The sequence below is a fragment of the Xenopus laevis genome, chromosome 1S, assembly GCF_017654675.1.
Source record: "Xenopus laevis strain J_2021 chromosome 1S, Xenopus_laevis_v10.1, whole genome shotgun sequence".
Classification (NCBI taxonomy): domain Eukaryota; kingdom Metazoa; phylum Chordata; class Amphibia; order Anura; family Pipidae; genus Xenopus; species Xenopus laevis.
The window spans coordinates 200,822,951-200,850,892 of record NC_054372.1 but is presented as its reverse complement, the minus strand read 5'-3'; the positions used below and the strand labels follow the sequence as shown (position 1 = coordinate 200,850,892).

At 39.8% G+C, this 27,942-nt stretch overlaps 1 protein-coding gene and 1 long non-coding RNA gene across 2 annotated transcripts in view; one reads left to right on the top strand and one right to left on the bottom strand.

The window, feature by feature from the left end:
• LOC108704987 overlaps positions 1-24,196 on the top strand; it is an 87,142-nt gene extending 62,946 nt beyond the window's left edge. Inside the window, exon 4 of the long non-coding RNA XR_005965135.1 lies at positions 24,006-24,196. This is a non-coding gene — a long non-coding RNA (uncharacterized LOC108704987). The remainder of the gene's footprint in view (positions 1-24,005) is intronic.
• Positions 1-27,942, bottom strand: part of LOC108704986 (complement decay-accelerating factor-like) — a 152,086-nt gene that overhangs the window by 103,633 nt on the left and 20,511 nt on the right. The gene's annotated exons all lie outside the window — the stretch shown is intronic.

The window sequence follows — 27,942 nt, the reverse complement described above, 5'->3', positions numbered from 1 at the left end:
CATTCGTGACACAACATGTATTTTTAACCCTCCAAATTCTCCATTTCTCAGCAAATGTAATTAAAAAACTCCCAGATAATGATAAATCTAACTTATTTAATCAAATCTGGAAAAACAAACACACGAAACAAACAATTCGCAAATATACCAAACTATCAGAACATTAATTGATACAGACAATGAACAAAGGCCGGGATTTGCATGGACTACAGACATCTCAAACAAGATACTTTCTGAAATTTTCAAACATCATACAAATGTGAAGAGGCTACTTCCAGTCAGTAGATATCAGGAAATGTCATTACAAATACTCCATAACTCATACTTAACTCTGATTAGGAGATACAAAATGGGGAATCTGCCCTCTGATAGTTGCCTTAGATGCCAATCCCGAAAAGCAGACCTAATACATAACCTATGGTCATGCCCCTCCCTAAAAAATTTCTGGACAGACATAGCACAATATGATGCTCAGATGGTCGGAAAACCTCTCCAGTTACAATTAGAATGGGCACTATTTAGCGATGACACATCCTTTACACAACTAACAAAATCAGATAAGAACCTGATTGGAAAACTGGCAGCGGCTTCCCGGAAAACAATACTACAACATTGGCTAAACAAAGACCCACCAAACATAATGATAGTAAAGCAGAAACTGCATTATCTATTTCATATGGACTGGCTGGAAGCCACAACCAAAAAGGAGCAAAATACCAACAAATTTTTTAAGACATGGACTACAGATATAGAATCTCTGCCCCAACAAATCAGACATCTCACAGTACATACATTTCGATGTATAACATGGTATGATACAGCCCTAATGACAGAGAAATCCTTGGTCATGCAAGACCAAAGGCAACCAGGTCATACATCCCTTGGGAGTCATTTAACTAACAGGTTGTTAGCCTCCTACCCACAGAATTCTTGATAGGGCCTCATCTGTCACTTGAGCTGAAAGTTTGTATTGTTATCATAATGATCTAAGAAAGTAAATACATAATGTTAATGGCATAAAACAGAAATCTACTTTATTGTCATAACTGTATAATACTTTATGTAATAATCTTCAAATAAAAACAAGTTATAAAAAAAAATATTACATCTATGATTAATGTATGAAACGATGAAGGAAGGGGGCTTGTGTATGTGGCACTAAGAAATGTTTTATGGGGGTTTTTGAGGAGAAGGTTACTAGACAGGAGGGCAGCTGTTGCTCTCACCACTTCTAGTTCAGTAATGGGGTGATCTCCTCCTCAGGTGTGAATTGGGGAAGATTATAACGTCCAACGATGAAGACAGTTGGTGTATGTGGCTTTGGAGTCCAGGGTTTTATAGAATGAGGCAAAGCTATCAAGGATACACTGAGGAGGAGTAGTGACTAGGTTCCTCTACTGTATGCATCCCTAATTCTAGGAGTAAAGATTTTGGCATCTTTACCACCTTGGTCAAACACCATCTGGTTCATGTATAAAGGCCTTTTCCTGGTTCATTCAGTTTGGGAAAGTTGAAGATTATTTGAGCCTGAGTCAATTTCAAATGATCACTCTCCATCTGGGCAGAAACATATTTACTTACAGTTTCATCAGACTGTGTTCAGCCTCCTCAACTGCCACTTTAGTCAAGGTCTGAACTGCCGTCATTTGTCCTCCTAGAGAATTTCAGTAGATGCAGGTCAGTACATTGTGCTGGAAAATAACCAAGTTGATATACAGTAAGGATATAAAGTGTTATTAGTTGGGGTGCATATTATTTACATGACACTGAGTCTTACAGATCCCTATTTACACTGACCCCCTGATTAATGATTTGGGCCAGTACATGGGAAATAACCCAGTTGATATACAGTAAGGATAGAGTTGGGGGTCATCAGTATAAATGTGGTATAGAAGTCCAAATTATTGAACATGTTTTCCTAGAGAAGTGGTAAAGAGAACAGGAGAAGGTACACACTGATAACTGGGGGTACATACTAATATCCAGGGGTACAGACTGATATCCAGGGGTACAGACTGATATCCGGGGGCAGGCCCAGATTTATGGTGAGACCACATAGGCCCGGGCCTAGGGCGGCACATTTGTTGGGGTGGCATGCTGCCCAGCCGCTCTATGGGGAGCACTGGGGACGTGCTGCTCCCCTGTGCTCCGGCACTTGCACACCAGTGCTCTTCTGCCTGTGTGAGTTAGTGTGGGCAGGCGCTAGGACCATGCGGACCACACGGTCTAGGGGCACCTGCCCAGCAAATCCGGCGCTGTTCGGGGGTACAGACTGAAAACGGGGGTACAGGTCACTGTTGCAGATCCCCCCCAAATCATAGAAATATTTGTTGAGAGAAAATGTATTTCCTGTCTGATCAGCTTTGTACATTGTTCTGGAAAATAAAAGAGTGAGAATTAAAAGGAATAAAAGATTTTTATCTTAAATTTAGCCAATAAAATGCAACAAGAAAATCCCAATTTGACCAAGTGAGTGGCCGGGGGATAAGAAGCGCAGGACCCGAATGCTAGAGGAGATGCTACAAGTCCTACAAGACATAATGATTCTTGAGGATGATTTGGATTTAACACTTGAACTCACTCCAGGCAGGAAGGGCACATTGAAAAGATTTTGGAAGTTAAGCACTGGGATGACCCCTAAAGTCACACACAAGTAAATTAAATGTATTGTAAGAATGTTACTGGGTGTTACAAGCTCATTCCACTGGACCCTCCCTCAGTCTCTGAGATCTTGTTGTGGCAGGTGGAATGATTCTCCAGGTTAAGGTGCAAGTTCCTGGATGTTACATTTCCAGCAGACAGAAACATGTTGCTAAATGAGCAGATTCCCCTGGCTGGAGAGAAGTTGGGTTTAGAGCAGAGAATAAGAGCAACATCGCACATTTACTGTAGAACATACAAAGAGGAACCGCTGGGTTGGGCTTGGGCTCACCACAAACTTGCCTTATATCAGTGTCACTGTATCTGAGCTGCTGCCCATGTTGAAGAGTTTGAGGTGGGAGAGAGAAGCAGCAGAGAGAATATAAGGGGGACTGTATCAACATGTCTCCCTCTATTTAGCAGCATGAACCCAAACCCACTGGGAGAGAGAGAATAAAAGTCAATGCTCACAAAATCACAAACACCTACTAGTATATGAATATGTAGATATATCTGTCTATAGACATAAAAGAAATGGGAATTTTCTTGTGAAGGCAGTAAAAATATTATTATAGAAGTTAAAACCAATTGTCTTGGTAGATAGAGGTGCCTCCATTGTTTCACTCTGTACCTCCATTATATTGATCATGGTGGGCTTGAGAGAACTGAAGCTTGTTTCTTAATGATTTCTATAGCTCTCTCCAGAACTTGAAGACAGAGTGGAACCTCCTTTTCTCTAATCTCATTGGCTTCCTCCTGTCTGCTGGGAGGAACTACTGGTGAATGAAGTATCACAGAGTTAATTGTATGGTCCCCTTATCCCCTTATATACTTATATATAGTGATCATATCCCCTTATATATTTATATATAGTGATCATATCCCCCTTATATATTTATATATAGTGATCATATCCCCCTTATATAGTTATATATAGTGATCATAACCCCTTTTATATTTATATATAGTGATCATATCCCCCCAACAGTTTGTTGGGATTTGACACGTTTCCTTAAATTCTTGCCAAGATACAGTTAGTTAGTTCTCATGTAAAAGAATGTTGGCCCCCTGGTGTTGTTGAGCGGTGGATTGAATATTCAGGATTTCATGCACCATCAGGAGACTCAGATCTGTCCTTTGGGCAAGAGACAAGTACAGGGTCACAGTTTGGTCTGCACCTCCTTCCGCTTCCCAACTTACATGTGCAACTGTACAAAAGAATAGAAAGACCCACACCCATCTATCACAAGAGCTGTCAGACACATTTGCCCTTTGCCTAGACTCTATGACAACTTGACATCACCCTTTTTTTTTTTCAGTCAAAGTTTGTTATGTTTTTATTTATTAAAAATTATACAAAATTAAAAATACATTTCACACCAAATTTTTTATAGTCTTTGAACAAAACATGGAAAAAGCAAAAGGACATTAAGAAAAAATCCATGATTTCCATTTTTTTGTTTTCCAAATTCCTTCAGCATCATAACCAAGATTCCTCTTGTCACTAATTACATAAAGGAAAAGTCTTGCCCAAATCAAACCTATACAATCATTCACATTAATTTCACATTGTTTAAATACATATAGATTTCTAGAATGCCACAAAGTTTCTTTCACACAATTCACTAAGAACCATAACACTCTAGCTTTATCATGATTCAGTCCACACAAACCAAACATAACCAAATCTTTCTGTCTATTTGTCAATTCTTTTTTACAAATGTTTTTCCATACAGTCTTGCTTTCATCAAAAGTCAATCCATCCACTCCTTCCATCTCTTCTTTAGCATCCAGTAAACTCAAAACCCTTTTTCTTTCACACCAAGATTCTGCACTTACACTTTCCAAACCATTCCGTCTTATACATCTTCCCACTCTCACATAAAACCAAGGTGCTTCAAAACATACGGGCTTCCTCAGATCAACAGTACATAAACCATATCTTCTCAAAACACTCCCCCAACATATCTCACCATACACCCAGCCAAACTTTCTTTCTTACTCAAGTTCACACACATACTTACATACTTGACAGCCAAAAAAAGTTCCACATTAACCATCCCTTTTCCTCCATTCAATTTCTTCTTCATCACTTTCTCTCTTTTTAATCTTTCCATTTTGGAATTCCACAGGAAACAAAAAATGGACAGAATAATTCTACGTAAAACTTTATCTGTAGGTGGAAAGACCATATTAATATATAACAAAATAGGCATAATAACCGCTTTTATAATCAAAATTTTCCCTTCCAGAGTTAAAGACCTTAGAGTCCAAAAATTTTATTTTTGTTTAATTCGCTCATCTACCCTCTGACAACTTTCATATCCTCTCATATCTAAATCAAAAATGACTCCAAGCACTTTTATCCCACCTCTACATACCTTCCAACCACTCAAATCAATTTCTGCCCATGCTCCAAAACTTTTACATACACTTTTATCCAGATTTACTTTAAAACCGCTTACCATACAGAAACATTCTATTAACAACCTTGTTCTTCTCAAAGCAGCCTGCGACTTACACACCAAAGTTACGTCATCCATGTACGCAATCACACGCAAATCTCTTCCACCACTTCCTGGCACTTCAATCCCACGCAAAACTTTATCCCTCATAATCACACGCAACAAGGGCTCAATTGTACAAATAAACAACATTGGGGACAAAGGACATCCCTGTCTTACACCCGATTCAACCCCAAAACCCTCAGTCAAAAAACCATTAACTTGAACCATACTTACCAAATCTCTATACAAACATTTAATCCATGCCAAAAACCTCTCAGGCAACTCCATTCTTTCCAAAACTTTAAACATAAAATCATGCACAACCCTATCAAATGCCTTTTCAAAATCCACAGTCACAATTGCCACAGCTTGATTCCTTTCCCTCGCATACCATACCGTATCTCTCAAACAACACAAAAATTCTCCAACCTGTCTCCCTGGCACTCCACATACCTGTTCCTCACCTATCATCTTACCAATCACTCCTCTTAGTCTATTTGTTATCACCCTAGCAATAATCTTATAATCAGTATTTAATAACGTGATAGGTCTCCAATTCTTTAGATTTTTATCACCCTTTTTATGCAATAACACTATCAAACCTTCTCTCATACTTTCAGATAACCTTCCATCCTCTAGTACCGTCTTACATATTTCAAACACATACCTACTAATCATATCCCAAAATTCACAATAATAATCAACAGGCAAACCATCCTTCCCCGGCACCTTCTTTTTTTTCATACTTTTCATACATTCCTCAATTTCTTCTTTTCCCAAATCCTCACACAAATTTTCCTTATCTTCCATAGATAAAGCATCTTCAATCACTGACAAACACTCATTCTCCAAACTTTTATCTTGTTTTTTTCCAGTATATAAATCTTGATAAAAATCTTTTACTGTTTTTAATACTTCAGTATTCCCATGTACTTCATCACCACTATCACTCAGCAAACATGTCATACCCACCCTTTTTCCATAAACCTTTTTAAAGAAATAATCTGTACACTTTTCATCCAAATCTTTCACCACCATTCTAGCTTGCACAATTATTTTCTTTCCCTTAGCATCAAAATATTTTTTAACATCCTAAACTTCGAAAGTGGATTCAGATACTTTATGCACATCCGAGAGCTAAGATATTGGTCAATGGGCAAGTATCGGAAAGCATATCACTGGGAAGGGGCACCCGACAGGGGTGTCCTCTCTCGCCTTTCCTGTTTGCCCTGGCTATAGAACCCCTGGCCATCAGAATACGGGCGAATGAGGATATACAGGGCTTCCGTATAGGAAACTTGTCGGAGAAAATCTCATTATACGCTGACGATATGCTAGTCTATTTGGCCAACTCGGGTTTAGCCCTAGAAAATCTTCTGACAACTATTTCTGAGTTTGGCCAATACTCTGGTTTAAAAATTAATCGCACTAAGTCTGTGGTGTTTCCCATAGATCCCCTTCCCCAGGATACGCTGGACACCTTGCTACAGCTCAAAGTAGCACACACATTTAAATACCTGGGTATAGTGATCCATAAGGATCTTAACAGATATGAACAACTTAATCTAGATCCAGTAGTACAGACCCTGACTAACAAAGTTGCGTTGTGGCAAGACCTACCTCTTTCTTTACCAGGCAAAACTAATATATTTAAAATGATCTTCCTACCCAAATTTCTGTATGTTCTCCATAATTCTCCCGTAACCCCCCGGGCCCATTGGTTTGCCAGAATAGACAAAATTATTAGAGGCTTCTTGTGGGCAGGAGACCATCCTCGATTGAACTTTAGAGTGCTTCAGGCGCCGGCTTCTGGAGGAGGCCTCGCACTACCGAATCTCAAACTTTACTTTCTTGCAGCCCAGTTGGTATATGCCCACTGGTGGATTGTTCCTGACCGTAGCAACTCAGCAGTAGTGTTGGAAGCTGCAGTAATAGGCTCCTTTGAGGCCCTTGCCAAACTCCCTTACAGAGGTGCCTCTCCATATCATGTGACCACTACACCTATGCTCACGGTGGTGAAGGCTTTTCAGAAATCTCAAATTCTGGTTCGAGGAACCTCTACAGCCTGGTCCCCCCACACCCCGTTGTGGGGCAATAATCACCTCCCTCATTTTTGCTCACTACCAGACATCGCAAGGTGGGCACAGATCGGGATAAAAACCCTAGGTGATGTGGTCACTGATGGTGACTGTAAAACGTATGCCACAATCCAACAGGAACTGCACCCCCACCCAGTTATGCTATTTCGTTATTTGCAATTACGCCATGCTTTCAACGTACAATTTCCAATCAAGCCTGTCGTCTTGAAGGTGACGACCCTTGAGACCTACTTACACAGGTTAGACCTAACTAAACCCCTATCCTGGTTGTATACGATATTATCTACTGCTGGTCCCTCTCCCCTTGAGAGAGTTAAGGGCAAATGGCGAGACGATATCCCTGACCTGACTGATGAAAAGTGGAAAGATGCACTAAAGCTTGTAGCAGAGTTATCTATATCTATGAGGGACAGGCTTATACAAATTAAATTTTTAAATAGAGTTTACTTAACCCCCTCCCGTCTGCCAAAAATATATGATAATGTATCAGATCTGTGCCCTAAGTGCAGAGTGGAACCTGGTACCATGTTTCATATATTCTGGTCCTGTCCGGTAATTCAGAGCTTTTGGGGTGCAGTACTCCAATACTTGAATGAAAAGCTTGCACTACCAAGTATTCGTTCGCCAGAAACCTGTCTGTTGGGTATAATAGAGGGCTTGCAGCTACACTCCTATGTTAAAATATGCTACCTACAGCTGCTGTATTATGCCAAAAAAGCCATATTAATGCACTGGAAGTCGCTCAACCCCCCCACAATACAATATTGGCAGAAACTGATAAATGACTCTCTCTCGAACCAGAAACTAACATATCTTTCAAGAGGCTGCCCTGGAAAATTTGAAGCGATATGGGGTACCTGGCTAACTGTGCAATCTAGTTAACTGCCGATGTACTAATATAATGGTTGTGATATTTTATGCCTTACCCCCCTCCCCCCCTCTTTCTCAACTTTCTTCTTTACTATACCTTTACTCTTCTTCTAATTGTATTATGTTTAATGTTTAAAATTTCAATAAAAAAACTTTAAAAAAAAAATATTTTTTAACACATTCTTTGGCCTCTTGAATGTCATATTTTACATCCTCACCTAAAGCATGTAATTCTTCCAAATACTGTAACCTTTTTTGCCACTTCTCAAAATCTTCTCTCTCACACCTCACTCTTTCAGCCCCTTTTTTTACAAAGAAATGTTTTGTTTCTCTTTTTACCCACTCCCACCATTCACACACATTATAAAAATCCCCACGCCTTTTTTCCCAGTTCCCAAACCACACTTTATATTTATTCTTTATATTTTCATCCTCCACCAAAGAAATATTTAACTTCCATACGCCCCTTTCAAATTCTTTCTCACCATCTATATGTATACATACTTTCACACATCCATGATCTGTGAAGGACATTTTCTCCACTTCAAAACTTAAAATCTCTATTGACCTAGAAAAAAACCAAAAATAAATTCTTGACAAAACGTCACCATTTTCGGAAAAAAAGGTAAATTTGTTAGATTCATTTCCTGCAATTTTATATGCATCTTTTAACCCAAAAAGACCCACCATTTCTGATAAGATTTTACTGGACTTATCCATCCCCCCACCAATTCCCCCCAAGAATTTCCTATCACCATCACGTAACACACAATTAAAGTCCCCAACCAAAATAAGGTTCTCTTCTCCTCCTATAAAAAATCTTAAACGTTCAAATACAACAATTCTTTCTTTTCTCTTGGCAGGTGCATAAACATTAATTAGCTTAAACAAAAAATCCCCATACTCAAAGTAAACCAGCAATGCCCTGCCTTGGACAATATGAATTATTTTTTTAATAACAAAGTTATTATTTCTAAACAAAATCCCCACACCCCCATTTCTTTCCTTACATGTTGACCATACGCAAGGACCTAGATCCCACTTAGCACAGACAGGTTCTTCAGAAATAGCACATTCCTGTAAACAAATTATACTTAAATTGGTTAAAGCCAAAAAATAAAAAATAGCAGCCCTTCTGTTTGCAGATCTAATGCTTCTTACATTAATTGAGCCTATTTTCAAAGGCATTTAGATAGAAAAAAAGGGGGAAAAAGCATTTCATATAAACAACATTCATTTTTTCTTTTGCACACCCATGGCTTTTGTTTTAGGTCCAACACCACCAAGTTTTTTTGTAGCAGATTCAACACCTCTGATATCTTCCATCCCTCTGCCCTTTTCTGAAGATTCCTCTTTCCTGGATTTTTTTGAGGAATCTCCTTCGGACTTTTGAAAAACCAAAGTCTTTGTTAGTTCTGCCACTTTGCCTTTGTCCAGGTATGAAGATACAGGAGCAGAAGAATCAGAGTCAATAGTAGCTGACGACTCATCCGCCACACCATCTTCAGAGCCCGACAAGCTTCCAATAAGGCTACTCCCAGCAGTAGAATCAGGGCCTTTCCTCTTAAGGGAGGACTTGTCCACTTCCATTTCCACTAGGCCCGGATCTATACCCATTGGGCCAGGAACCACATCCTCAGGCAGAATATCCCCTTCACCTTCTCCACATAACATGTCAGGGACTGGATCTGCCACCTCCACTACCTCCTCCACCTGATCCTGTAACTGTTCTTCCTCTGCTGCTGGAATCACTTCTACAGGACCCAAAACAGGTTGTTCAACATTCCCACGAAGGGCATCAGCATATGTCCTGCTTGTGGGACACTGTCTCGCAAGATGGTCACATGAGCCACAAAAGTGACACTTCCTTGCAGCAACACAATCCAAAGTCTTATGACCAGGCTTAAAACAATTGTGACATACCTGGCCCACTTCACATTCCTCTTTTGTATGACCGAAACTAAAACAGTAACGGCAAAAGGTAGGTTGTCCTGGATAAAAGAGGAACCCTCGATTACTTCCAATAGAGAAAAATTGAGGGGGATGGCAAAGTCCACCTGTTCCATTTTTGTCCCTCTCAAATTCCACCCAGAAGCGTCTGTCACCATTGAAAGTCGCAAACACATTTTCTTTCTTTTCAGTAGGGGAAACATGGCTGCAATATCTGTGTAAAAAGGCTTGAATTTCATCATCCCGGACAAAAGGGTTAAACATATGAACAGTTAAGGGGACCCTTTGTCTTCATTTGCTGACAACAAAGGTGATCCCCTCCAAGTCTGGATGGTTTCTTTGCTCCATACTCCTCTGGTAACAAGTCTGCAACAATTCCATAGTATAAAATGATACGTCGAAAAAACCCTGCTGTGGGAAAGCCCGGACACAGAAAATCGAAGCATGCTCCATATTCAAAATTCCTTCCACCACCGTCTTCTGGACATGTCTCAAACCCCAAGTCGATTTTTTCTCCACGGGAACATACAGCCTCACTGTATTCTTTGCATCTGGCGCCAGCTTCGTAGCCATGTTGCCGGCATGAGGAATTGCCTTCTCTCGAAAGATGAATGCCCCACAACCCACAAAGGGAAGAGAGAAAGGCCGAACGCTGGGGTATCTTCGGTATTTGGAGGGACTGCCTATACCCAATAGCAGCAGAAGACCAACCAATCAGGAAGAACCTTCAGGCCGAGTAGAAGGGGGCCGCACCAATGCCTTCAAAAGGCTGAGAAGCGATATTGGACTGTCAGTCTCATGATAAGATCTGACAGTCCGACACATTGCCATGTCTTGAGCTGTGCCAAGTAAGCCTCAACTTCCCTATCCCATAATACCATAGGGAGAGAACAACCCACCAAGTCTCCTTCATTTCCATATCTGTCAAAGTTGACCAATCACAAGAGGACTTTCCAATCCATGTCAAAGACAGCCTGTCATCAACATAGCCCTTTGCCTAGCATCTATGACAGTTTGACATCGCCGCTTTCCTGTAATACCATAGGGAGAGAACAACCAACCAATTCTCCTTCATTTCCATATCGGTCAAAATTGACCAATCACAAGAGGACTTTCCAATCCATGTCAAAGACTGCCTGTCATCAACATAGCCCTTTGCCTATTATAGATTAGCCCCTTCCATACAAAAGAATAGGAAGACCCACACCCATCTATCACAAGAACTGCCAGTCACATAGCCCTTTGCCTAGACTCTATGACAATTTGACATCACCCAATCCCTATCATGATAAGGTCTGACATTCAACACATTACTATGTATTGAGCTGTGCCAAGTAAGCCTCAACTTCCCTATCCCATAATACCATAGGGAGAGAACAACCCACCAAGTCTCCTTCATTTCCATATTGGTCAAAGTTGACCAATCACAAGAGGGCTGTCCAATCCATGTCAAAGACTGCCTGTCATCAACATAGCCCTTTGCCTATTATATATTAGCCCCTTCCATACAAAAGAATAGGAAGACCCACACCCATATATCACAAGAACTGTCAGTCACATAGCCCTTTGCCTAGACTCTATGACAAGTTGACATCACCCAATCCCTATCATGATAAGGTCTGACATTCAACACATTACCATGTATTGAGCTGTGCCAAGTAAGCCTCAACTTCCCTATCCCATAATACCATAGGGAGAGAACAACCCACCAAGTCTCCTTCATTTCCATATCGGTCAAAGTTGACCAATCACAAGAGGGCTGTCCAATCCATGTCAAAGACTGCCTGTCATCAACATAGCCCTTTGCCTATTATATATTAGCCCCTTCCATACAAAAGAATAGGAAGACCCACACCCATATATCACAAGAACTGTCAGTCACATAGCCCTTTGCCTAGACTCTATGACAAGTTGACATCACCCAATCCCTATCATGATAAGGTCTGACTTTCAACACATTACCATGTGTTGAGCTGTGCCAAGTAAGCCTCAACTTCCCTATCCCGTAATACCATAGGGAGAGAACAAACCACCAAGTCTCCTTCATTTCCACATTGGTCAAAGTTGACAAATTACAAGAGGACTTTCCAATCCATGTTAAAGACTGTCTGTCTACAACATAGCCCTTTGCCTAGCCTCTATGACAATTTGACATCGCCGCTATCCCGTGATACCATAGGGAGAGAACAACCCATTAAGTCTCCTTCATTTCCATATCGGTCAAAATTGAACAATCACAAGAGGACTTTCCAATCCATGTCAAAGACTGCCTGGCAACAACATAGCCCTTTGCCTAGCCTCTATGACAATTTGACATCGCCCCAGCCCGTAATACCATAGGGAGAGAACAACCCACCAAGTCTCCTTCTTTTCCATATCGGTCAAAATTTACCAATCACAAGAGGACTTTCCAATCCATGTCAAAGACTGCCTGTCAACAACATAGCCCTTTGCCTAGACTCTATGACAATTTGACATCGCCGCTAGCCCATAAACCATAGGGACAGACCAAGCCACCAAGTCTCCTTCATTTCCATATCGGTCAAAGTTGACCAATCACAAGAGAACTTTCCAAACCATGTCAAAGACTGCTTGTCAACAACATAGCCCTTTGCCTAGCCTCTATGACAATTTGACATTGCCACTATCCTGTAATACCATAGGGAGAGAACAACCCACCAAGTCTCCTTCATTTCCATATCGGTCAAAGTTGACCAATCACAAGAGGACATTCCAATCCATGTCAAAGACTGCCTGTAAACAACATAGCCCTTTGCCTAGCCTCTTTGACATGGGCGCTATCCCCTAATACCATAGGGAGAGAACAACGCACCAAGTCTCCTTCATTTCAATATCGGTCAAAGTTGACCAATAGGGATGTAGCGAACTGTTCGCCGGCGAACTAGTTCGCGCGAACTTCGACTGTTCGCGTCCGCCGCAAGTTCGCGAACGTCGCGCGACGTTCGCCAATAGTCGTTCGAGTCAAAATCGTTCGACCATTCGACCATTCGATCGCTAAAATCGAACGATTAAAATCCTTCGATCGTTCGAATCGAACGATTTTCGGATGTTCGAAGTTCGCGAACTGTTCGCATTTTTTGCTGGTGTTCGCGAACGGCATTCGCGAACACATACTCGGCGGTTCGCTACATCCCTATTGACCAATCACAAGAGGACTTTCCAATCCATGTCAAAGACTGCCTGTAAACAACATAGCCCTTTGCCTAGCCTCTATGACAATTTGACATAAAAGTTGACCAATCCCAAGAAGTCTTTCCAATTGTTGACAGGCAGTCAAAGACTGCCTGTCAACAACATAGCCCTTTGTCTATTATAGATTACCCCCTTCCTTACAAAAGAATAGGAAGACCCACACCCATCTATCACAAGAGCTGTCAGACACATAGCCCTTTGCCTAGACTTTATGACAATTTGATGTCACCCAATTATCTTTCTTTAACTTTATTTACAGAAAAAACAAACAAAAAGAAACATAAAGAAACATTTTTTTTTTCACAAAACTAACATATTCCAAGATGTAGGTCTCCATAGAAATTCAGCATTAGTCTTCCCTAAATGTTTTTCATCTCTTAGAAAATACAAATACATTTTTGCTAGACATAATCCAATACATTGCTCTGGAGTTATGTTATCACGTTTAAGCAAAAGTATATTACGAACTTTCCACAGTGATTCCTTCATGCAGTTTACAGTATACCATGCACGTAGTTTTTTATCCTTATTATTGCATTCTAAGGTACCAAAAAATGCATCATTCATATCAAAGTTTTTTACATCAAAAACATTATACAATAAAACAGACAATTTTCCCCATACAAACTTAGCATAAACACAATCCCAAAAAACATGTTGAACAGTTTCTTCATATCTACACTTTTCTCTAGGACACACTTTGGTTGTATCCGAGCGCCTCATATATTGAAAAGACCTAGTGGGTAAACAATTCTGCACAATTGACCATGCTAAGTCTTTTTGATGATTTTCCATTTGCTTTTCTGACACATTTCTCCAAATCCTTTTGCTTTGTTCAACAGAAGAATTGTCCACAATAATAACATCCTCTTTAGATTGGATCCATTTCGTTAATTTCTTTTGGTCAGATAAAAAGTCCTTAGGGGCATCACTTAAAACATATTTTTTAAAGATTTTTTCCAATAAAATGTATTGGGAGGAAACATTCATTAAAACTGGAATTGTCAAAGGGAAAGTACATCATTTATATTTTCTAAAGAAAGCTCCAGCACAATAAGATATAAAACAAGATTGAATTTCAAATTTTTTAAGATTTCGATAAATAAAACAAAAGAATTTAACATACAGGAATCTTTCAAAATCAGGAAATTTTTTTCCACCTTTTTCTTTTGCTCTAATAACCTTTATTCGACTTAACTTTTCCATCTTAGAATTCCATAGGAAAATGAAACATAATCTAATTATTCTCTTCATATTTAGAGTAGAAGGTGGAAAAATCATTGCAATATACAACATCATTGGCAACAATACTGACTTAACAATTAAGGTTTTCCCTTCCATTGTCAGCCCTCTAAGTGACCAATACTGTAATTTTTTCTGCATTTTTCCTAGTAAAATATCCCAATTAGGTTGACCATCATTTTCTGCACCAAAAAGAATTCCTAAAATTTTTATTCCTTTGTCTTGTATTGTCACTTCACAATTAACATTTTCCCAATTACCTATCCCCAAACACTCACATTTATTTACATTTAGCTTAAAACCAGATGCTTGACAATAAAATTTTGTTAACAAAAGAGCTCTTTGAATTGCGGCCGGCTTTTCACAGAAAATGGTTACATCGTCCATGTATGACACAACTTTAATTTGAACACCGTTACCACCCGGTACCGGAACTCCTTTCACCATTTTATCTTTTCTCAAAGCACATAACAATGGTTCTAATGAACATATAAATAAGATAGGGGACAATGGACATCCCTGTTTAACACCACTCAAAAGGGGAATTTCACGTGTCCTATTACCATTTATTTGAATTTCACACACAGTTTGACGATAAAGTGCATGGATTTGATTTAACATAACATCAGGTAACCCCATTTTCTTTAACACTGCAAGTAAAAACTGATGGGAAACACGATCATACGCCTTTTCGAAATCTAAGGATAAAATTGCTAAGTTTTGCTTACGGTCATTAGAATACCATATTATATCCCGGATTAGGGACAAATTATCCCAAATACACCTTCCGGGCACCCCACATACCTGATTATAATGAATTACTTTTTCAATTACCAACTTGAACCTGTTTGTTAATAATTTAGCAAAAAACTTATAATCAGAATTTAATAAAAAAATTGGGCGCCAATTTTTAATATCAGAAGTATCACCTTTTTTATGAATTAGAACCACAACACTTTTTCTCCAAGATGATGGTAAAACCTTCGCATAAAAACATTCACTTAAAAGACCCAGCAAATCCTCCTTTAACATTCCCCAAAATTTCATGTAAAATTCACTTGCAATACCATCCAAACCTGGGGTTTTCCCCTAGTAGCACTTTTAATGACCTCTAAGATTTCCTTTTCAGTAAAAACCTTTGACAAAGTGTCACAATCAGAATCATCTAGAACACTTTCAATATTACTTATACAATCATTGAAAAACACCGGATCTACAACTTTTTCATTAAATAACTGTGAGTAAAAATCGGTGGCCACTTTAAGTATACCATCCATGGAGGTTTGACCATTAAAACATTCAATTTTTTTTCTCCCAGAATGCAATTTTTTGAAAAAGAATTGTGTGCATTTCTCATTTTCTTCCAGAGACTTAATTCGGCTATTAAAGATAATTTCCTTCCCCTTATGATCAAGATATTTGGTAATTTCCTTTTTAACCATGACAATATCATTTGAAACATCAATCCCAACCTCTTTTAATTTGTATAGAGTTTGGAGACAAGCATTCAAAACAGAATAATACCTTCTCCTTTCCTTAGCTTTTTCTTTACCACAGGAGATAAAAAAATCTTTAATTTTTAACTTTATTTTCTCCCACCAACACATAAAGCTTTCTTGTGGTGATTTTTGTTTTCTCCACTGAGAATATTTATTTTTAAAATTCTCAATAACCACAGGGTCATGTAGTAAAGACACATTCATTTTCCAGTAATTTTTATTAACCTTTTGTGTTCCCAAGCATGACACCTTAACCAATAATAAATTATGATAAATATTTTGTACCAAAGTAGCACTAATAGGATCCAAATTCTGCGACACAAAGGCAAAATCGATCCTTGAACTTACATTCCCATTTGTCCAAGTGTAACCAGGTTGATTTTTATTGCACTTTGCCCACACATCAGTAAAACCTAGATCAGATACCATGTTTTTTAAATAATTAGCTGATTTATCCATTGTTATGTTCACAGCCCCCCCAGCCCTCTTCTCCCCGGGGAGAACACAATTAAAATCACCCAATAAAAACATTGGCTCAGAACCAGGTAAGAACAAATTCAAAGTAGCAAAAAGATCAGATCTTAATTCCTTTCCAGGTGATGCATACACATTCACAATTTGAAAACTTATACCATTAAAGGATACTTTTACCAAAACCACTCTCCCAGGTATAATATCATGAACTGCTTGAATTTTAAAATCATGACCTTTAAAAAGAATAACCACACATGAAGATTTACCATCATTACCACCTGACCAAACCGATGGACCTAAACTCCATTCAGTTTTTAATAAATCATAGTTTGGCATAAAATTTAAATGACACTCTTGCAGACATAAAAAATGGAAATCAATTGTTTGTACGTAATCGAAAAAAGCAGCCCTCCTCTGAGGACTCTTTATGCTCCTGACATTTAAGGAGCCAGTTTTAAAGATAAGGGTCATAAAAGGAAAACATTTTAGCCATTATCATGAAACTCAGATCCATCTGGTGGTTTAACCCCTGAACACTGCACACCAGATGACTCAGCTGAAACCTCCATCTCATCAGCAGATGATACGCCCTCCCCAGAGGAAGGAAACTGATTAATCTCCTGTGTTGGGTTTTTAGCTTTTTTCTTTTCCTTTTTGGTTTGTCTACTTTTCTTGGCCTTAGGAACACCAGTTTCGGCCTCTGGAGGAAAATTAGACCTAGGCTTTTGTTTCACACTTTCCTCCTCAGACCTAGGACCTTCAGTGGTAGCAACAGAAACCCTTGCACTGCTGCGCTGAACCCTCACCTCCTCCACCTCAGGTTCTGCAGGTAAAACAGTGACCTCATTAGCATTTACCTGCCTGGCTGCTTTTGTCCTATTTGCATAAGACATTGGGCAAACACGGTATACATGCCCACTTTTACCACACAATGTACAAAAAATTTCTGATACACAGCCAGCTGTAACATGATCTTTAGACCCACAATGACGACATATTTCTATGTTACAATCTTCTTGAACATGCCACAAAATAGGGGTGTGGAAGCACTCTAAAGGCTAAGTAATAGTATATTTAAGTATAATGGAAGTGCTAGTTTTAATGCACATTCCCTGGGCCCCTGTCTCAAAAGTAAGTTTACAAAACAGGGGTTTTTAGTTACAAAGTTATGATCATAAAGTTGAAAAGCCACCATACCACGTCAAGGTAAACCCCACATGGCGGTCCCTAACTTGTTTGCCTTTCGGACATAGTATAAAAAGTCTTACTGCATAGTAGCATTCAGTGTAATCAGTGTCTGTTGAACCTTGGTTTCATTTCATGTTATGGTTGCCCATAACATCGACATTTCCTACAAAATTTTGGTTGATCTCTGTAAAAAAGATAACCCTTATTAGGGCCAATCATGAAATTTGCAGGTGGGTGTGATTGGCCTCCAGGGCCTCGTCAGCTTTTTTTAAGCTCGTCAGCTTTTAAGACGACCACAAATTTTCGTTGAGCATTCCACACCCCCAACTCATTTGTAGCCTTGCCAATATATTTCACTGACTCGCAGAATCTCAGCAGAAAAAGAGAAACGTCTTCATTTGGCACATGTGGGTTGTACATGTGTACAAACAAAAGCTTAGTATCTTGGGTGTATAACAAAGAAACTTTGATACCTTCCAGAAGAGGGTCATCTTTATGCTGAGAATAAACATGATGGAAATTCTGGCAGACGACTTGGCTTACAAAGGTAACGTCATAGACACCCGCCTTTGGAAAATCCTGGATGCACAAAATATCCTCTTTCTTTAGACCACAAAGGCCAAAAAGAATCTTTTCTCCAATGAAGCGTAGACCTTTTTCTCCACTAAATTTCTCCTCCACTGCCAACTTAACAGTATCTTTCATCCGCACCTCAGGGAAGGTCGGAACACGAACATCGGCATGGCTAGCCATAACGATCGTAGAAAGCAATCAGATCACAACCGACAAATCATGGGTCAATTATCTGAGCCCAGCAAACTTCCACGATCTTGGAATGCCAGTCTCATGATAAGGTCTGACATTCCAACACATTACCATGTGTTGAGCTGTGCCAAGTAAGCCTCAACTTCCCTATCCCGTAATACCATAGGGAGAGAAAAACCCACCAAGCCAACTTCATTTCCATATCAATCAAAGTTGACCAATCACAAGCAGACTTTCCAATCCATGTCAAAGACTGCCTTTCAACAACATAGCCCTTTGCCTAGCCACTATGACAATTTGACATTGCCACTATCCCGTAATACCGTAGGGAGAGAACAACCCATTAAGTCTCCTTCATTTCCATATCGGTCAAAGTTGACCAATCACAGGAGGACTTTCCAATCCATGTTAAATACTGTCTGTCAACACTTGTATGCTTGAGTCAGCTGGATTCCTTAATATAAAAGCGATATACGGTGCACGTACCATCAGTGGTCCATCCTCCACCATTGATCCAAAGAAGAGGTTTTCGTACAGCACCAATCAATTTAAAATGCCTTTATTGGTACATTTTATGGCAAACAGCCTGGTCTGCGATGTTTCAGGCCTTCAGGCCTTTTATCAAGCTGTCTGTCAACAACATAGCTCTTTGCCTAGCCTCTATGGCAATTTGACATCGCCGCTATCCCGTAATACCATAGGGAGAGAACAACACACCAAGTCCTCCTTCATTTCCATATCGCTCAAAGTTGACCAATCACAAGAGGTCTTTCCAATCCATGTCAAAAAATGCCTGTCAAGAACATAGCCTAAACTTCCCTATCCCGTAATACCATAGGGAGAGAACAACACACCAAGTCTCCTTCATTTCCATATCGGTCAAAGTTGACCAATCTCAATAAGACTTTCCAATCCATGTTAAAGACTGTCTGTCAACAACATAGCCCTTTGCCTAGCCTCTTTGACATGGCCGCTATCCTGTAATACCATAGGGAGAGAACAACCCACCAAGTCTCCTTCATTTCCATATCAGTCAAAATTGACCAATCACAAGAGGACTTTCCAATCCATGTCAAAGACTGCCTGTCAACAACATAGCCCTTTGCCTATTATAGATTAGCCCCTTCCATACAAAAGAATAGGAAGACCCACACCCATCTATCACAAGAACTGTCAGTCACATAGCCCTTTGCCTAGACTCTATGACAATTTGACATCACCGCTAACCCGTAATACCACAGGGAGAGAGCAACCCACCAAGTCTCCTTTTCCATATCGGTCAAAGTTGACCAATCACAAGAGAACTTTCCAAACCATGTCAAAGACTGCCTGTCAACACCATAGCCCTTTGCCTAGCCTCTATGACAATTTGACATTGCCGCTATCCCGTAATACCATAGGGAGAGAACAACCCACCAAGTCTCCTTCATTTCCATTTCGGTCAAAGTTGACCAATCACAAGAGGACTTTCCAATCCATGTCAAAGACTGCCTGTCAACAACATAGCCCTTTGCCTATAATAGATTACGCCGTTCCATACAAAAGAATAGGAAGACCCACACCCATCTATCGAAAGAGCTGTCAGAAACATAGCCCTTTGGCTAGACTCTATGACAATTTGACATCACCCAATCCCTTCCATGATAAAGTCTGACATTCCAACACATTCCCATGTGTTGAGCTGTGCAAAGTAAGCCTCACCTTCCCTATCCCGTAATACCATAGGGAGAGAACAACCCACCAAGTCTCCTTCATTTCCATATTAGTCAAAGTTGACCAATCACAAGTGGACTTTCCAATCCATGTCAAAGACTGCCTGTCAACAACATAGCCCTTTGCCTATTATAGATCACCCCCTTCCATACAAAATAATAGGAAAACCCACACCAACTATCACAGGAGCTGTCAGACACATAGCCCTTTGCCTAAACTCTATGACAATTTGACATCACCATACATACGTTGGGGTGGGAGGGGGATTCCTTTACACCTACACCCACCAGTCCATTTTGGAGTGGAATTTTTTTTAAAAAACGTATTATATATTGTGTGACAGCAGGTCAGTAAAGGTTTCTGGATTTGTGTAGGACAGTGTGTATGTCTGTTCCAGGTTTCAGCAGTTTGCTCTCAGTTTCTGGTAATGCAGTCAGCTCACAGACCAGGTAACGAGCTCAGAGGAATCTATTCTGCTGATCCAGGTTGCTATAAGAATTCCCAGCCTGGTTCGATTCGAAGGATTTTAATCCTTCGATCAAACGATTTTTCTTCGACCAAAAAATACTTAGAAAGTCTATGGGGACCTTCCCCATAGGCTAACATTGACTTTGGTAGGTTTTAGGTGGCGAACTAGGGGGTCATAGTTTTTTTTTGATAGAGACAGTACTTCGACTATAGAATGGTCGAATAGTCAAACGATTTTTAGTTCGAATCGTTCGATTCGAGGTCGAAGTCATAGTCGAAGTAGCCAAAAAAAACATTCGAAATTCGAAGTTTTTTTTATTCTATTCCTTCACTCGAACTAAGTAAATGGGCCCCTTGAAGTTTAGCAGGTTAAGACTGAGATGCTAATTGGAGTATGATTGGAATAAGAAACGCTGACACACTGTTTTTCAGTGGTGTCCAACTAGGAAATGGACCAGTTATAACAGCATGTTGGGGGGCCAGAGTCAATTAAAATGATGTTATACAGTGAAGTCTATGGAGCCTCTGAGCAGACTGGGGGCCATAAAATTCCTTTGGAGGGACCAGTCAAGTTACAAGACTCCCCTTGGACAACCCTCTTCTGTTCTGCTATTAGATTCCTACTGTAATTATCCAGAGAACTAATTATATGAGTTAAGTGTCACCATAAAATTCATTCATATTAACAGTACATTTATCCCTTAATATCTTGGAATAAAAAACATAATAAATAATGAATGTAAATGACAAAAGTGCCTAGAATAGCCCCCTCATCAATTTTACATTCAATTATTTTAAAGATTTACTTATCCTTTAAATAAAACCTGTCTTGTGTTCATTTGGGACATATATGGAGAATATGGAATCAATGTTCCAAGCTTGGGTTTAAATGAAAACATCTGAACAAAAGTGAAGTGTTACGTTTCAATGCTCTGATCCCCTTTCCTTTTATTGATGAGTTGAGGAACTTCTGTTTCTTTTTGTGTTCAGATAAAGATACAACTTCTCATACCCAAGAAGACCTTGGTTTCTTATTGTAATGCTTCTTTTTTGGGCTAATTAAAGCCTTGTTAGGTTATGGCCAACTATTAACAGTAAAGCAAGGTTTACACTTATTATTGAATTCCTCGCTTGAAGGCAAGTTTTAGTTGCCTTATGTTGCTCTCCAACCTTTTTTTACAGTTGACTGTAGCTCAAAAAAAGCTTGGGGACCCTGCTCTAGAGGTTCTGGTTCTTCTAGTCCAGAACAGCTTGATTGGGCCTTGTTGTACTCAGGCTCAGCTGGGTCACCAACCAGAAGCCAATAAGAGAGATTCACCCCTAACCAGACACTATGTTACAGTGTAGCAGTGAGTGGCTATAGACCTGTAGGCTAATAACTGAGATATGTAAATTACAACTATATACATGAGCATGTGCCCAGCAAATAGGGATTTAAAGCCATAGAGGCTTAGTAAAAGAGCAATGAGCTACACATTCTCAATTCTATTAAAACTGTCGATCTTTTTATAGGTTAATGTATCACATTTACATTCCATGAGAATATACTGAGCTTATTCATTTATTGTGGACAATAGCTGTAAAGATTGTATAATAACACACTTTCAGTAATAACAAATATAAATGTAAAAGTTTAGCACCAGGGACTAGGATATTTGTTGTTGCAAATAAAATATCATTTCTATTCAGTACCACATTGCATAGAAAATATAATGTATATACTCTGTCTCTCTATATGCAGGAGCAAAGTCAGATTTTAATTGACAGATCATCGACATTACTGTGGGATCCCTTTGCCTAGATAATGTATCCGATCTAACTGTATAATAACTGACTCTGACACAAACCTGCATGTAGAGAGACTGAGGAGAGATGGAAGCTGATAACTATGAGAGGAAAAGGGACAGAAGTTCTAACAGATTATTTTTAGAAACCTTCTTAATTCTATGAGATAACGTTTATGTCAAATTTTCATTTTCAGGATAGTTCTTTAATCTAATGTAACATTTCTTATACTCTCAATTCTAAGCAAAACTTCATTCATTCAACTCATTACTGAGAAATAATGAACAAATCAGCTGCTGTTTTTTTTCCTGTATTGGTAAAGTGACTTCCAGCTGCTGTTTTGTGGGACCCTGATCTTTGTCTTTTCTTCTTGTTCCATCTCTCTGGGTTCCACTGTGAGTATTAGTGAGTTGGATCAGTCTATTCTCTGGGGAACAACATAGAGCTTCCATTTCTTCCCCTGTTACTCAGTAGGTTCATTCTTTGGGTTTCCAGTTACAATATTTAGATCATTCATGGAATTATGATGAATCCATTCTTATTTAATACAGACCAACTACTATCCATTTCCCACGTGTGACAGTAGATGGAGAATACAGAGGCTTGGGTACAGCTGGAGGGGCAGAAGGGGCAGTTAGTGGAACAGTCTTACAGGGAAACCATCTCCATTCTGCCCCCTCTCTCTGTTTCTCTCCGACATCTCTTCTCTCCTAGATAAAATAAATGAAATGGGTCCAATCAGGGTCCCATTTGGTTTCAGAGTCCCACAAACAAACCTATTATATTTTCCCAAACCTTTCATTGTTTCCTATCTCCTAAGTTTAAAACATGAAAAAAAATACATCTTTGTGACCACAACCAGTTACCCCCACTAGCTTTTTGGAAACCCCATCCAATTCCATGTGATATATAAGAGGAATAAGACCAAGACTGCAGGCTCCGTGGAACCAAACAGAAGAGCCCCAGAATCCTCCCTGGCTCCCCCTAGCCAAACTAGCCAGTATTGTTGCCCTTCTGGTGTTAATAAAAACTTAAAAGCATTCTTACACACACACACACATTTACACACACACTCACATACACGCTAAACACCAAACTTTAAAAAAAATCCCTTTAAAGACACACAACATTAGTGAAGGCCTAACATATATCCAATGGGGTTTACGTATAGAGTGATATTTGGGGACAATTTGTAACTGGTTTTCATTTATCCCAAACAATATTTTCCCAAATACCTGTCAGTGTGTGGGAGATCTTCCCTTAATGATATAACTTTCCATTGAATAAAACAGAGCTAATTGGGGGTTTCTGCAATGCAATGGCTAAATTATATCTCTGTGTCTCCATCATCATCATCATCATCATCATGGACACGAGTCCCCACCGGGGGCAAAAAGAAAATAATTTGGTTCTTAGGGACAATGAAGTGATTCTCTCTGGGAACAGGAACACTTTCTTCCTGATACTAGTGGGGGCTTGTGCCCCTGATGATAATGACAGAACTGGGGGAGCTGGGAATATTATCAGACATACTTCTCTACTGACACCCCCCACATTACCTGTCCTGTTTTGCTCCCACTTTTCCTTCACAGTAAAGCACAAGAGGACGAGGATCAGAATAATCAGAAACAGCGGCTTCAGCACCAGCGACACCTGGAAACTGTCAGAATAACACAGGGGTTACATGTGCAGCCCCCCAGTACTATACAAAGACCACGAGCACACTCAGGCCCTTCGTAGGATTACGCTGGTCCCCAAGACCTGAGGGAGACGGCACTCCCAATGGACCAATGTAGGAAAAAAGGCCTGGCACACGGAGCAAGTTAAACCGGGGTCCTACCCCTGGTGTGTTTATTGCATCAAACAACGTTTCGGAGGGCGTTCCCCTTTCGTCACCTGACGAAGGGGGAACGCCCTCCGAAACGTTGTTTGATGCAATAAACACACCAGGGGTAGGACCCCGGTTTAACTTGCTCCGTGTGCCAGGCCTTTTTTCCTACATCAACCCCCCAGTACCCCAACTCCTTGGCTCAGGGGATGGGGGGCATTTTCCTCATTTACCAAACCTGGAAAACTATTTTGTGACATATTCAGTAGTGATGATATTATTTGGGGGAGGGGCACCCAATCTGCTAAAGGTTTTCCAATATTTAGTGTGAATAAAGGAAATAATAACAGAGGCCAAATGATCAGTGCAGGAGGGCAGCCGCTTACACTTACTATGAGTCGGAGGCACCTGCAGCTTTAAGGTTACCTGTAAGAGGACAAAGCAGTTGTAAATAAGAGTTACTCCCAAAATTGGCCTCTGCTATATAATATAGAAAATATAATAATACCAACAGTAACAAGATACAAAATATTATTTTGCCAACGTATATTAGGTACCTCATTTTAGTAATTCTAATAAAACCTATAGTAAGGATGAATATTCCAGGTTATAAACAAGTGCTATGAATCCTGGTATTACTATTCTCTGGTTGTAAAGGAGATCTCACCATCAGCATAGGAAGGGGTTCTTTACTGTAAGGGCAGTCAAGTTATGGGATTCCCTACCAAGAGAGGGGGAATGAGTGATTCATTGGTGGGGAGGAAAGGAGATCTCACCATCAGCATAGGAAGGGGTTCTTTACTGTAAGGGCAGTCAAGTTATGGGATTCCCTACCAAGAGAGGGGTAATGAGTGATTATATAACAGAAATTGACACAGGACACAATGGAAATGATATTTGGGGTCAAGAAAAAACTTTTGTGCATGTGACGGAGTTGGCAGTTCTCTTTCTGGGGCGGGGGGGTCTGCTTCCTGTACAACTTTTGGAATTCAAGGTGACTTTTCACATTCAACACACAAATAAAGTAGTTAAACATTTCTATTATTAATATATATATATATATATATATATATATATATATATATATATATATATATATATATATATATATATACTATAACAAACAAGGGAAAGTTGTGCTCACCACTAATTTTTAAAATCATTAGGCGGGGTGCAATGAGGGTGTGACCACAAAATACATACTGTATAGTCAAACAAAGGAGTCCTCTGCACTCAACCCATTATCAATATATTAAAGACAGAGACATTTTGTGCTACTGCTACTGAAAAATGCCTTACCCTTTAAACAAAACAGGGATTGTTTGTCCATATATTGCAATATATTTAAGCTGAACAACTACGTCAAAGTCATCCCATATCTGCCCAGTCCTATGCTCAATTTTCATTTGATTCATTAAGAATTCTATGGTTTCATTATACATTTTACAAAGGGACTAGGTTTCACCTGTCGCTGTCTTTAATATATTGATAATGGGTTGAGTGCAGAGGACTACTTTGTTTGACTATATGTATTTTGTGGTCACAGCCTCATTGCACCCCCGCCTAATTTTTTTAAAAATTAGTGGTGAGCACAACTTTCCCTTGTTTGTTATAGTTATACAGGAGCAGTGACCAGCTCCATGTTGTAGCTCCACCCCTCCCAGCTATAGTCAGCTGATCCCACTGGTGTCTAATAAAAGGGCAGCCAAGTTTGGGAGGTTTACTTTGAAAGCAGCAAGTAAGTTGCAGGTAAAACTTAGTCCCTTTGTAAAATGTATAATGAAGCAATAGAATTCTTAATGAATCAGATGAAAATTGAGCGTAGGACTGGCCAGATATGGGCTTAAATATTCAGCTTAAATATATTGCAATATATGGACAAACAATCCCTGTTTTGTTTAAAGGGTAAGGCATTTTTTAGTAGCAGTATGCACAAAATGTCTCTGTCTTCAATATATTGATAATGGGTTGAGTGCAGAGGACTCCTTTGTTTGACTATATATTTATTTGTATGTGTGTGTGTGTGTGTGTGTAGTGAACTGGTAAATGCATTCCCTTTTACTTTGCATTTCTCAAGGTTTGTTGAAGGGGACCCTTCATCTAAAGTAATGCCCCATTTCCTGGGTAATAGTGTGACTCCCCACTATCCCAGGTTTGGCCACTAGATGTGCTCAGGGTCCATTTTGTAAGCCCGTTACCTGAGCCGGCAGGAAGGATGAAGTGGAACCTAGATAAGGTCAGGTCTAGTAAGGACAGGTTAACTCACTAGACTAGAATTAGTGTAGGCTCTCGCACACCCTATTTAATTGAAGAGATGCCTGGTGCACACAGGTAGAGGCTCAGCCACCTCGCAGCAACGACAGAAAGGAAATTCCAGTGGCACACAGTCTGTATGAAGTCTTCTAGCGTTTATTAAGTGGAGTGCAATGCAACATTTCGGGGAGAAAACCCCTTTGTCAAAATGCTTGACAAAGGGGTTTTCTCCCAGAAACGTTTCATTGCACTCCACTTAATAAACACTTGAAGACTTCATACAGGTTAACTCACTGTCATAGATCACTCTAGGAGTGACAGATAATCAGGGTTATTTATCCAAGCAGCTGAGGCTCCACCAAGAAGTGTTGAGTGGGTGTAACTTTCACAGCGGGAAGTAAGTCTCACACTTGGTAGTGGGTGTGGTGGAAGCCCAGGGAAATAGCCATAAACAATTGGAGCAGGCATATGGACTTAGTAGGTTTAATGGAAACTGAAGATAAACACAGGAACAGGTCAAAATCAAATACAAAGTCAAAACAAAGTCTTTACCAGACAGGCCAGGAAAGCTGAAACAAAATCACAGGAACAAGAACTCTGGAACTAGGAATCACAGGAACAAGGAACAAAGATTATCCAGGTACAGACAAATTCAATCACAATGACTCAGCCCTGAGCAAAGCTTAGGGCAGGGTTTATAAAGGGCTGGTGATTAGGGAATACAAAACATATGAGGGTAACAAGAAGGGGGGGAGACCAGGGAGGAGACAAACTGGAAACAGACAGAAATACAGAACAACAATAAGACAAAGTCAGGACCAGCCCCAAGAGCCTCCAGTAGCTCACTCAGTAAGTGCACTGAATGTCCACAAACACCAGTCCCAAGAGTTCAAGTCCCAGCTGGTTCTTATAGTGGGATTTTGATCCCGGTACCAAAAGTAGGGACTAAGTGTTAGAGTTTCCTCTGCTAAATGTTGTGTATATTATCTTCCCTAAGTGACTTACACTGACCATTGGTTCTTGTGAGTATCTGCCAATCCACTACTGTTCTATGTCCCTGCTCATCTCTCATTCAACTCCCATGTGGATTATCTTGTTCTTTTATAATTCAGTTCTTTGGTTAAGTTACAAGAACCACTGCACACATTTATTATGCATTACATACAGTTTTAGTTGCACAACACCCTGCCTCCACACCATTGCAGGTGCTCATCCCCTGGGAATTAAGGTCTCATCCGGAGACAATATTTGGGGTGAAGCTCAGTTAGAGCAATAGTGTCATTCAATTTAGCATTGGCTTAAATATATATATATATAAAAAATTAAAACAACAAAGTGAAATCCGGCTCATCCCTTTTTATTGGGTTCACACGGGTCAGGCTTGATATACATACTACTACAGAAATGAACCCCAGTACTCCAATATATAGCCCCCTAGGAAAAACTAT